General features: G+C 40.7%; 1 protein-coding gene across 1 annotated transcript in view; it reads left to right on the top strand.

Annotated features, from left to right (window-relative positions):
• Window positions 1-12,070, top strand: part of FAM110B (family with sequence similarity 110 member B) — a 154,338-nt gene that overhangs the window by 59,856 nt on the left and 82,412 nt on the right. The window contains exon 2 of the mRNA XM_040432919.1: window positions 1,422-1,549. The gene's annotated coding sequence lies outside the window, so the exon portion shown is untranslated. The remainder of the gene's footprint in view (window positions 1-1,421; window positions 1,550-12,070) is intronic.

Here is a 12,070-nt window from a genome sequence, read left to right as displayed (position 1 = left end):
CAGTCTTCCATTTTGCCACACTCCATTTTAAATGATCCCTGGCCCAGTGAAAACGCCTGAGCTTGTGGATCTTGCTTAGAAAGGGCTGCTTCTTTGCACTGTAGAGTTTCAGCTGGCAACGGCGGATGGCACGGTGGATTGTGTTCACTGACAATGGTTTCTGGAAGTATTCCTGAGCCCATTCTGTGATTTCCTTTACAGTAGCATTCCTGTTTGTGGTGCAGTGTCGTTTAAGGGCCCGGAGATCAATGGCATCCAGTATGGTTTTACGGCCTTGACCCTTACGCACAGAGATTGTTCCAGATTCTCTGAATCTTCGGATGATGTTATGCACAGTTGATGATGATAGATGCAAAGTCTTTGCAATTTTTCGCTGGGTAACACCTTTCTGATATTGCTCCACTATCTTTCTGCGCAACATTGTGGGAATTGGTGATCCTCTACCCATCTTGGCTTCTGAGAGACACTGCCACTCTGAGAAGCTCTTTTTATACCCAATCATGTTGCCAATTGACCTAATTAGTGTTAATTGGTCTTCCAGCACTTCGTTATGCTCAAATTTACTTTTTCCAGCCTCTTATTGCTACTTGTCCCAACTTTTTGGGGATTTGTTGACACCGTGAAATTTTGAATCGACGTATTTTTCCTTTAAAATGATACATTTACTCGGATTAAACGTTTGATCTGTCATCTACGTTCTATTACAAATAAAATATTGACATTTGCCATCTCCACATCATTGCATTCAGTTTTTAGTCACAATTTGTTTAGTGTCCCAACTTTTTTGGAATCCGGTTTGTATATAGTAAACTTATTTGTATAGAATATAACACAAAGTTACACTTAAAATACAGTCCTAGATTATTTCCTTGCTCAGCGGTGACAATGTGAATATTTGTCTTTTAATTAATTAATAATGTCCTCAATTTCTCAGCTTGAAGCCTACACAGGGGTCATGGCACTGCATGGACGTTGTGCTACATAAGCCATCCTTCATTTATTAGTGAATAATGGAGTGATGTCGTGTTCCTTAACTCCATCTTATTTGGAAAGAAGAGTCTGTACATTATATGGCTCCAGTGTAGTATCTAGTCCGTGTTTGCTGAAGTGTAGCAGAGATTATAACCTCACTTTACTTTAGGTTGGCCAGCAAGTGGTTTGAATGGTCTATAATAGCAGTGGAGAAGTTTCTCTGTACTGTATAAACCACTTATAACACTCCAGGAGCAGGTTTAATTTTATTTTTGGTAGTTAGAAAGTATGAACATCCATGAAGTTGGGAACATTCTCAGCCTAGCTCTTGTGGACAACCCTTAGCAAAATGTGTTTGCATTGTGGAGGACTTGAACAATTGCGTAAATAGTTTGCTTACTTGCTATTACCAATATTCATTTTGGTTTTCCTTTTTTTTTTTTGTGCAGATTGGACAACACCTTAAAAAATCCACAGAAGACACTCTTGCCTTAGGATTTTGCCTTTACCCCTCTGAGATAGTAATACAACTTCACCAAATCTCCTCGAAGCGGCAGAAATTGGACTCCTCCCAGAGGTAAATGCCAAAGTCTTCTTTTTTTTCTTTTTTTTTGTCTTTCATTCTTACTTTAACCCTACAGTCAGTGTCGGACTGGGGTGCCTGGGGCCCACCAGTAAAATTTATTTTGGGCACCCACCGTACGGATACATTCAAATCTGCTCACACAGCAGCAAGATGCTACCAGATGATTGAATATGGGGGTCCCTGCCGCAAGTTTGAGAAGGTAGGTCCTGGGGAAAAGATACTGGCAGCTTTCCTCTCTACCTAGAAGTCATCTCGGCTCTGATTGTGTCTATAATAATAAACTGGGGAGTTTCTTTAATAATCTATCAATTTTTTTTTTTTATATGAACACAGGCCGGTTAAGGTGCTGTACATTGTATATATGTATATAAGCAGTAAGTCTACTGTGTTATGTGCTACTTGTGCAGGGAGTGGGAGACTAGGGGCCACTTTCACATTTGCGCTAGTTATTTTCGTTGCTCTGCTCTGTTAAAGGAGCAGGAAATAAAAATAACGGAAGTGCCGTATTCGGCACGTAACTGAAACCAACAGAGCCTCATAGATCGTATTGACTATAATGGTTTGGCTTCCACTCAGGTGTCTTCTTTGTTTTAGCAGAAATAAAGTCCTGATTGCAGGACTTCTTTTTATTATAATTTTTTTTTTTTTTTTTTTTTTTAAATCGGCAATGGAGGCCCCGAATGGAACCTCCAATGCTGATGCAAATATGGTAATGAGGTTGTGCCATGGAAGGGGGGCTGAATGGAGGCTATAGTGGTAAAAATGGCTCACAGTGGTGTATAAAATAAAGTCTACTTACCCTCACTCACTGATTCCCTGCTCTGGTGCTTTCTGCATCCCTACTGGTCTCTAATTCCTAGTCCCATCTCGACACACAAGAAATGTCTGAAAATGCCTGTTCAGCCAGTCACTGGTTGAGGCATGTGACCACTGTGGCCAACGATTGGCTGAGCAGGCATATCCTGCGTGTCGAGACAGGACCATGAAGTAGAGATTAACAGGGACCATGTAAGCCCTGGAACAGGAGCACCCGAGGATCAGTGAGGGCAGGTAAAATGATGATGGGAGTGGTAATAGTGGCAGTAGTAATCATGGTGGTCCTCAATCTGGCGCTGCCTGGTCCATGCAGTGGATGGAGGGGCGCATCCTTTTCTTCCCCTCTGGTCACACTCTGGTTTGGGGACTCCTGCCTGGTGGCGGTTGGTGTTGATTGGTTTTGGGATGGTGAGGCAGGGATCCCTTGTGATGCAGGATGATATAATGCGGTGGTAGTGCAGTGCAATGGTGAAGCCAGCTTTGAGTGTAACAAATGAACAGCTTTACTTGTAAGAGTAGGCACAGTCTCAAAATGTTACATAAAACAATTTTCCTAAGACCGTATATAGAGTTGGTGGAAGAGGTAGTAATTTGGCCCCTCTGAGTCCCTTTATAGATAAACCGTGCAATCTTTCCAATCTAACCAAAGAAATGCAAATTCTCTCTTTCTCAATCGATGGCACTACAATGCCCAATTGCAGGGTGTAGTTTTTAAACAGATAGCCAGTCTGCCTCTTGTATGGAAGGGTGCCTGAAGCTCCTAACACAACCAAATTGCAGTAAAGTTTATAGCTTGAGGCATGCGTTACCTTTATTGGATTTTCCCATGAACCACACTGAAATAGTCTCTGAGGGAGAGAATTATTGAACCTAAGAGAGACTGACACTTGTTTCTGTCTTTTTTTCCACACAGTTTGTTGGCTGCTATTTGCTCAAACACTACCATGTCTCAGTTTGCTTCTTTTCACCTCCTCACTCACCAGCTACTTTTCACACACTACATACACTTGGTAAGAAGAATGGGACCAGACCACACCTAGCAACCAAATCTTATCCCTTACCCCGTATACACCCTTTGGGAATTACTATGCATTACATAATACCAATAACCCCCCCCTTTAGCGGTGATCCACTGGGTCACTGCACAAATATTCGTTATTGTATTTCTTATACCAATCCGGGATGTTTCTAAAGAATTTACCCCACTGGACAACCCTCTTAGGCCTCTTTCCGACGGGCGTGTGCTCCCCATGGTCGTGCTGCGGGCCGCAATGCGTGAGCACAGTCCGTGGGGCAGCCGCATCGGAATGCGGACCCATTCACCAGAATGGGTCCACGATCGGGCTGTTCCGCAAAAATATAGGACATGATCTATCTTTTTTGTGGAACATAAGTACAGGACGAAACCCCACGGAAGCACTCCGTGGTGCTTCTGTAGGGTTCCGTTCCGTTCCACACCATTCCGCATCTCCGGATTTGCGGACCCATTGAAGTACCCAATTAAATGCCCACGGAACAGCGCCCGTGTATTGCGGATCTGCAAATGCAGTCCGCAATACGGCAACGGGGCACACACGCCCGTGGGAAAGAGGCATTAATTAAGTGAGACTTTTCCCAGAACCAAAGGTTGCATTGAAACTCATTTCACTAACAGAACCACTGCAGTGACTCGAGCAATTATTCTTCCATTTCCTGATAAGAAATTCAGTTAAGCAAAGCTAACCTAGCTTATTCTTTTTCAGTAGTGTTGATTTGTTACTTATGGGAAACCTTGAGTTCAGTTTGCTATGAAGAGCGATTTCACATGATATACCCTGCTTTGGTTAATCTTGTACTGGTAGGTCACAAAAGGCCTATTGTTACTGTTTAACATTCCTTCAATTTGTTTAGGCTGAGTGATAGCAGATATGAAATTCTACAGTTATTATGCCACCAGATGTTCATTCTGCGCTTGCATGGTTGATAAAAAGTACTGTGCTTGAATTAGCGATCCATGGAGATATCCTAAAATATAAAACATGTATGAAAAAAGCCTAAAATTAAAAGGGAAATCAAGGCAATTTTTTTTCCTACTGCTCCAAGAACTTTTCAAAGTTGTACACAAATAATATACGATGGTGCCTTCAAGTTTTGTACAAAAAAAATCTGTCTCTGCTCTTGCTCATCAGCTAAGTTTTGGGGGCATAGACATGGAAATGACAAGATAAGCATGTTCAGTCACTGTGTAATTGCCTTTTTGAGAAGACACAAATGGCTTAAGGGTGTATTAGACGGGCAGATGTTCGTAGGAACGCTCCTTAGCGATAATCTTGCAGTGTAATACTGCCGCCGATTGCACGATGAACGAGCAACCGCTTGTTCATTCGGCAATCCAGATCTTTTAGCATGCTGAAAGATTAGGATTTGCCGGTGGCAAATCATTCTGTCTAATTGCGATCTGCTGCTGGCAAACCACTGTACAGCATGGGGACAAGCGATGACATAGCGATCGCTCCTCCTCATGTTGCTGAGGAGATCACTGCATGGAATATTAGTGGGCTCCTCAGCATGTCAGCAGGCGATTGCCGGGAGGGAATGTTTCCCTCCTGACAATTGTGTGCATGATTGCGGTGTAAAAACTACACCCTTTTAGTTTTTACATATGAAGGAAATCTGCCAGGAGAAAATTCCTTTACCAGCAAGAACTCCAGCTGAAACTCCCAGTTTTCTACTGTTCCTCCAACTTTTGTTTGTCATGGAAAGCCTTTAACTCCCAGGCGGAAGTGTATGAGAGTCATAGTTTATAATTGTAATATCATATACTCATACTTTTTAACACTTCATATTTATGTGTGTAAGTGCTTAAGATAATTCCCTAATAAGATGGATTGTCCAAACTTGCACATAAAAGACTTTGACATGACGTTTGTAATTCTGGATCATACATATATCACTGGGAATAACAAAACTGTGTATCTGGCCTAGGCATTATAACCATAATATTGGGATGGCATAGAAGATCCTGGCTTATGAGGAACTATTCTTTGGTATGAATGAGCTTGTAACTGTTAGCACCTCCTCATCAAACCAGCCCAGCTCTGAGCCCTTCTGCTGTACTTCGGTTATTCATTTTACGGCATTTATAATGAAATATATAATATATATATATATATATATATATATATATATATATATATATATATATAATTATTAGTGTGTGTGTGTGTGTGTGTATATATATATATATATATATATATCTATACCATTTTTTTTTTTTTAACATACAAACTGAAAAAAATAAAAAATTATGTATGTAAAAAAATAAAATGGTATAGATATATACAGTGTATGTGTGTATACAGTACAGACCAAAAGTTTGGACACACCTTCTCATTCAAAGAGTTTTCTTTATTTTCAGGACTATGAAGGCATCAAAACTATGCATTAACACATGTTGAATTATATACATGACAAACCAGTGTGAAACAACTGAAAATATGTCATATTCTAGGTTCTTCAAAGTAGCCACCTTTTTGCTTTGATTACTGCTTTGCACACTCTTGGCATTCTCTTGATGAGCTTCAAGAGGTAGTCCCCTGAAATGGTCTTCCAACAGTCTTGAAGGAGTTCCCAGAGATGCTTAGCACTTGTTGGCCCTTTTGCCTTCACTCTGCGGTCCAGGTCACCCCAAACCATCTCGATTGGGTTCACGTCTGGTGACTGTGGAGGCCAGGTCATCTGGCGCAGCACCCCATCACTCTCCTTCATGGTCAAATAGCCCTTACTTTCAAAGTTTTCCCAATTTTTCGGCTGGCTGACTGACCTTCATTTCTTAAAGTAATGATGGCCACTCGTTTTTCTTTACTTAGCTGCTTTTTTCTTGCCATAATACAAATTCTAACAGTCTATTCAGTGGCACTATCAGCTGTGTATCCACCTGACTTCTCCTCAACGCAACTGATGGTCCCAACCCCATTTATAAGGCAAGAAATCCCACTTATTAAACCTGACAGGGCACACCTGTGAAGTGAAAACCATTTCAGGGGACTACCTCTTGAAGCTCATCAAGAGTGTGCAAAGCAGTAATAAAAGCAAAAGGTGGCTACTTTGAAGAACCTAGAATATGACCTATAGTTGTTTCACACTTGTTTGTTATGCATATAATTCCACATGTGTTAATTCATAGTTTTGATGCCTTCAGTGTGAATCTACAATTTTCATAGTCATGAAAATAAAGAAAACTCTTTGAATGAGAAGGTGTGTCCAAACTTTTGGTCTGTACATATATATATATATATATATATATATATATATATACACATACATACATACATACATACATACATACATATACATTTTATATATTTATTTATATATATTTATTTATTTATTTATAATTAATGATATTTTTGCTTAAAGGGAACTTGTCACCTTGAAACTGCATTCCAGTCTACGGACAGCATGTTATAGAGTAAGAGGAGCTGAGCAGATTGATATATAATGTTAAAAGTTTCAGTATAACTTTTATTTTAATCATTTAAATCCCTCCTTCTGGGTTTAGGAGTCCAGTGGGCGGTTCTAATCAGTGAATGACAGTGTAAATCTGCTGCCTGCAGGTCAGACTGCATGTTCAATGTGATGGGTTGCCTTTAATGGTATGTAGAAATCAAGACAATGATACAGTTTTCACCTTATTTTTATTCTATCTCTTTGAGAATAGGAAAGGACCGTGTGACTTGCATTTAGACAGCCCAGTATGTCTAAAATTTTTCAGTGCAGTATTAAAGGGGTTTTTGCATCTGGGGAACCCCTTTGTTAAATGAGGACCCACTGAACTATGCAGATCAGACAGCTAGAACCCTATGGAAGTCTAGTATCTATGGCCGAAGCTGTGGATGGCCACACATTTTCCCACAGTGGCTGCTCCAGGAGAAATGCAGTATTACATGGTGCTCTGTCAAGTGAATGGACAACCATGCAGTACATGGTAACACTTAGTTCTGAAGAAGGGAAGCCATTTTTGCAGCCGCTCTCCACTCTTGTTAAAGCTATGACCACACACCACACCAGGCAGATTTTCTGCAGTGAAATTTCTGCTGCCGATTGTGCGGCGATTGCGCTGTGGAAATTCCACTGCAGATGTGTTTGTGAATTTTCTGCAGATTTGCAGCAGATTTTACCCCCGGCATTTTTTTGTTGTAAAAATGCTGCGGTTTTGCCGTATGCTTGTATGTGTCAGTGTATTCACCCCATGTTGACCTACCCTAATGGAGATCTCGAGCATGACTGTCCATATGTCCCAATAAGACAAATGGAAGGGGTTGCCTTATAGGGTTTTCCAGGTTTTCTTTGTATTTTGAATGGATACGGTCATATAGTTGCTTATCACATCTTCCCTATGCTTATTTTTTTTCAATTTGCACTCTCCTTACCCGTTTTCACCATGTTAACAAATCACTTTGGTTGGTTTATATCCTGTATGTAGCACTTCCTGTTCCTGTATCCAACCAAACCCATGATGCACTTCTCCTTTCTCTGCCACAGCTCTAGCACTGCCACTAACACCCAGCTCCTCCCACCCAGCTATTTACATAGACACTCCCCTATCACTGCCCCGCCCATGGACCTAACATCACAGGAAATAAGAAAGAGCTGCATGGACCTGGTCATGTGACCACAGCCCAGAACGGAAAATAGGAGCAATAAAGGTAAAAAAAACACATTACAAAATTACAGCTACCTTCATAAACTATTATTTTAAAGGATTTTGATACAAACCAGAAAATCCCTTTAATGGCACAATCCCTTTAAATACCACCTGTCACCATGAAAATGCAGCATGTTATAGCCAGCCCATGGCAATGCATTTTGCTCAATTTCACACATCTGGAAAATATTATCAATTAAATTACTATGAAGTAAATGTTTTTCGTGGTCAGCAAACAGGATGCTGAATATCAGTGCATGTGCTCGGTAAGCGTTCAGGAAATGTCCCAGATCTCCCTACATGACGTTTTACTGCACGTTGTTTTGACAAGGTATAATTGAAATAATCTGCTGTTTTGCTGGACTAGTACTTTTATTTTTCTTACTGACCATTGCACATTTCTTAGCATTTTGTCTGGCTCCTCTTATATATTTAAAGGGGTTGTCCTATGAAGAATATTTAAAATTTTTTAAACCAAATTTTTTAAATTTTTTAAGCCACTGACTTATTGAATAAAATATATCTGTATAGTGCCACCTGCTGCTTGTTTTCCGTATTTCTCTGTCCACCTCACACAGGTGGTTGCACTTGCTTCGTTTCAGCCTTCAACTGCCACCAGCTGTATTGTTAGAATCTGAATGTTAGGGCTCATGCACACGACCGTACGCCCTCCGAGACATACGGTCTGTGAGCGGGCCATATGTCCCAGAGCAGCATACATCGTGCGCACAGAATCATAGGTTACTATGATGCTGTGCGCATCGGGCCGCCCGCGGGGCTATTGTCCCGCACTCATAAGATCATATTAGTGCGGGACACTAGTCTCGCGTGCAGCCCGATGCGCACAGCATCATTGTAATCTATGATGCTGTGCACGCGATGTATGCCGCTCCGGGACATATGGCCCGCTCACAGACCGTATGTCTCGTAGGGCATACAGTCGTGTGCATGAGCCCTTACAGGGAGAGAGCTGCAACTGAAAGGATATACCCCTGAGCTGTGAAAGAGAGAGAGCTGCAGCAAAAAGGACACACCCCTGAGCTGCTTGCTTGAAATAAATCTAGCAGAGCAGTTGGAGAAATGAATGGGGAGATCACTGGATCCATGTGATGTGCAGGGCTTGTCATAGCTGTGTTAGAAAGAGATTATGTACCATATTGATGTCTTATTTTTTCAGATTTTTCATGAATCATGGGACAGCCCCTTAACCCCTTAGGGACGCATGACGTATCGGTACGGCATGGTTCCCGAGTCCTTAAGGACCCATGACGTACCGGTGCATTTCATTGTATTGTACATTGTATTACATTGTATTGTACAGTGACAATAAAGGCATCTTATCTTATCTGATCTACATCATGTGTTGTTCCGATCGGAACAAGGTGCCTGCTCAAATCATTGAGCAGGCACCTCGGCTAAATGTGCGGGGGTGTCCCGTGACCCCCCTGTGTCGGCGATCGTCGCAAACCTCAGGTCAATTCAGACCTGCGGTTTGCGGCTTTACCTGGTGCGGCGGCGGTGGTCGGCGGTGCCATCGGGTCCCCATGGGGCTGTGGGGGGGACCCGATGGCATGGAAGGCAGAGCGATGCCTTCCTGAGGCATCTGCGCTGCCTTCCGGTGGAGAGCCTGTGAGATCCAGCACTATTTTGGGGTGCGTGTGACACAGTATTACTCATACAGCCAATGCATTCCAATACAGAAGTATTGGAATGCATTGTAAAGGATTAGACCCCCAAAAGTTCAAGTCCCAAAGTGGGACAAAAAATAAAGTGAAAAAAAAAAGTTTAAAAAATAAAGTTTTCCCCCCCAAAAAATTAAAAGTTTCAAGTAAAAATAAACAAAAAACGTCATTTTCCCCAAATAAAGTAAAAAAAAAAAAGGTAAAAAATAGGGGGGGGGGGGGGGGAAGTATACATATTTGGTATCGCCGCGTCCATATCGACCGGCTCTATAAACATATCACATGACCTAACCCCTCAGATGAACACCGTAAAAAATAAAAAATAAAAACTGTGCTAAATAAACCATTTTTTTTGTCACCTTACATCACAAAAAGTACAACAGCAAGCGATCAAAAAGGCGTTTGCCCACCAAAATATTACCAATCTAACCGTCACATCATCCCGCAAAAAATGATCCTCTACCTGAGACAATCGCCCAAAAAATTAAAAAACTATGGTTCAGAATATGGAGACACTAAAACATCATTTTTTTTTGTTTTAAAAAAGCTGTTATTGTGTAAAACTTGCATAAATAAAAAAAAGTATACATATTAGGTATGACCTAACCCCTCAGATGAACACCGTAAAAAAAATTAAATAAAAACTGTGCTAAATAATAATTTTTTTCTCACCTTACAACACAAAAAGTGTAATGGCAAGCGATCAAAAAGTCACACGCACCCCAAAATAGTACCAATAAAACCGTCATCTCATCCCGCAAAAATCATACCCTACCCAAGGTAATCGCCCAAAAACTGAAAAAATTATGGCTCTCAGACTATGGAAACTTTGTTTAAAAAAAGAAATCATTGTGTAAAATTTACATAAATAAAAAAAAGTATACATATTCGGTATCGCTGCATCCGTCACAACCTGGTCTATAAAAATATCACATGATATAACCTGTCAGATGAATGTTGTAAATAACAAAAAATAAAAATGGTGCCAAAACATATATAACAAATATAGAGCAACCAAAAATCATATGTACCCTAAACTAGCACCAACAAAACTGCCACCCTATCCCGTAGTTTCTAAAATGGGGTCACTTTTTTGGAGTTTCTACTCGAAGGGGGGCATCAGGGGGGCTTCAAATGGGACATGGTGTCAAAAAACCAGTCCAGCAAAATCTGCCTTCCAAAAACCGTATGGCATTCCTTTCCTTCTGCGCCCTGCCGTGTGCCCGTACAGCGGTTTACGACCACATATGGGGTGTTTCTGTAAACTACAGAATCAGGGCTATAAATATTGAGTTTGGTTTGGCTGTTAACCCTTGCTTTGTAACTGGAAAAAAATTATTAAAATGGAAAATCTGCCCAAAAAGTGAAATTCTGAAATTGTATCTCTATTTTCCATTAATTCTTGTGGAACACCTAAAGGGTTAACAAAGTTTGTAAAATCAGTTTTGAATACCTTGAAGGGTGTAGTTTATAGAATGGTTTCATTTTTGGGTGGTTTCTATTATGTAAGCCTCGCAAAGTGACTTCAGACCTGAACTGGTCCCTAAAAATTGGGTTTTTGAAAATTTCTGAAAAATTTTAAAGATTTGCTTCTAAACTTCTAAGGCTTGTAACATCCCCAAAAAATATCATTCCCAAAATGATCCAAACATGAAGTAGACATATGGGGAATGTAAAGTAATAACTATTTTTGGAGGTATTACTATGTATTATAGAAGTAGAGAAATTGAAACTTGGAAATTTGCAATTTTTTTAAAGTTTTTGGTAAATTTGGTATTTTTTTTTTATAAATAAAAATTTATTTTTTTGACTTCATTTTACCAGTGTCATGAAGTACAATATGTGACGAAAAAAACTATCTCAGAATGGCCTGGATAAGTCAAAGCGTTTTAAAGTTATCAGCACTTAAAGTGACACTGGTCAGATTTGCAAAAAAAAGTCCTTAAGGTGAAATAGGGCTGAGTCCTTAAGGGGTTAAACCTAAACTAATGGGAATCAGTTTGGCTACTGCAGCCTCAGCCATGCCTTTGTACGTTACTCTTGTGCTGTTGTGATGACATTTTAGCCCTTTGGTTTCAGCTTGTTCTGTAGTCTAATCTCCTGTCTGTGTTATGTTATTTGACACTCTACCGAATGTGGCAGTGGAGCTGCCAGAGGGCCACATGACGGCCATTGAAAGGGTGTATCTCACCCAGAGGAACCTGGGTGAGAATAGAAAAGTCCCGGCAAAGCATGGAAAGGGGGTGTTGTTTGCACCAGGAGTGTGTCACCAAGGGGCCCGGCCTTGGTGGAGTAAAGTCCCTAGATATAGGTGGCCACTTAGTTAGT

This window comes from Bufo bufo, chromosome 5 (assembly GCF_905171765.1).
Source record: "Bufo bufo chromosome 5, aBufBuf1.1, whole genome shotgun sequence".
Taxonomy (NCBI): Eukaryota; Metazoa; Chordata; class Amphibia; order Anura; family Bufonidae; genus Bufo; species Bufo bufo.
This window is presented reverse-complemented; position numbering and strand designations above follow the sequence as displayed.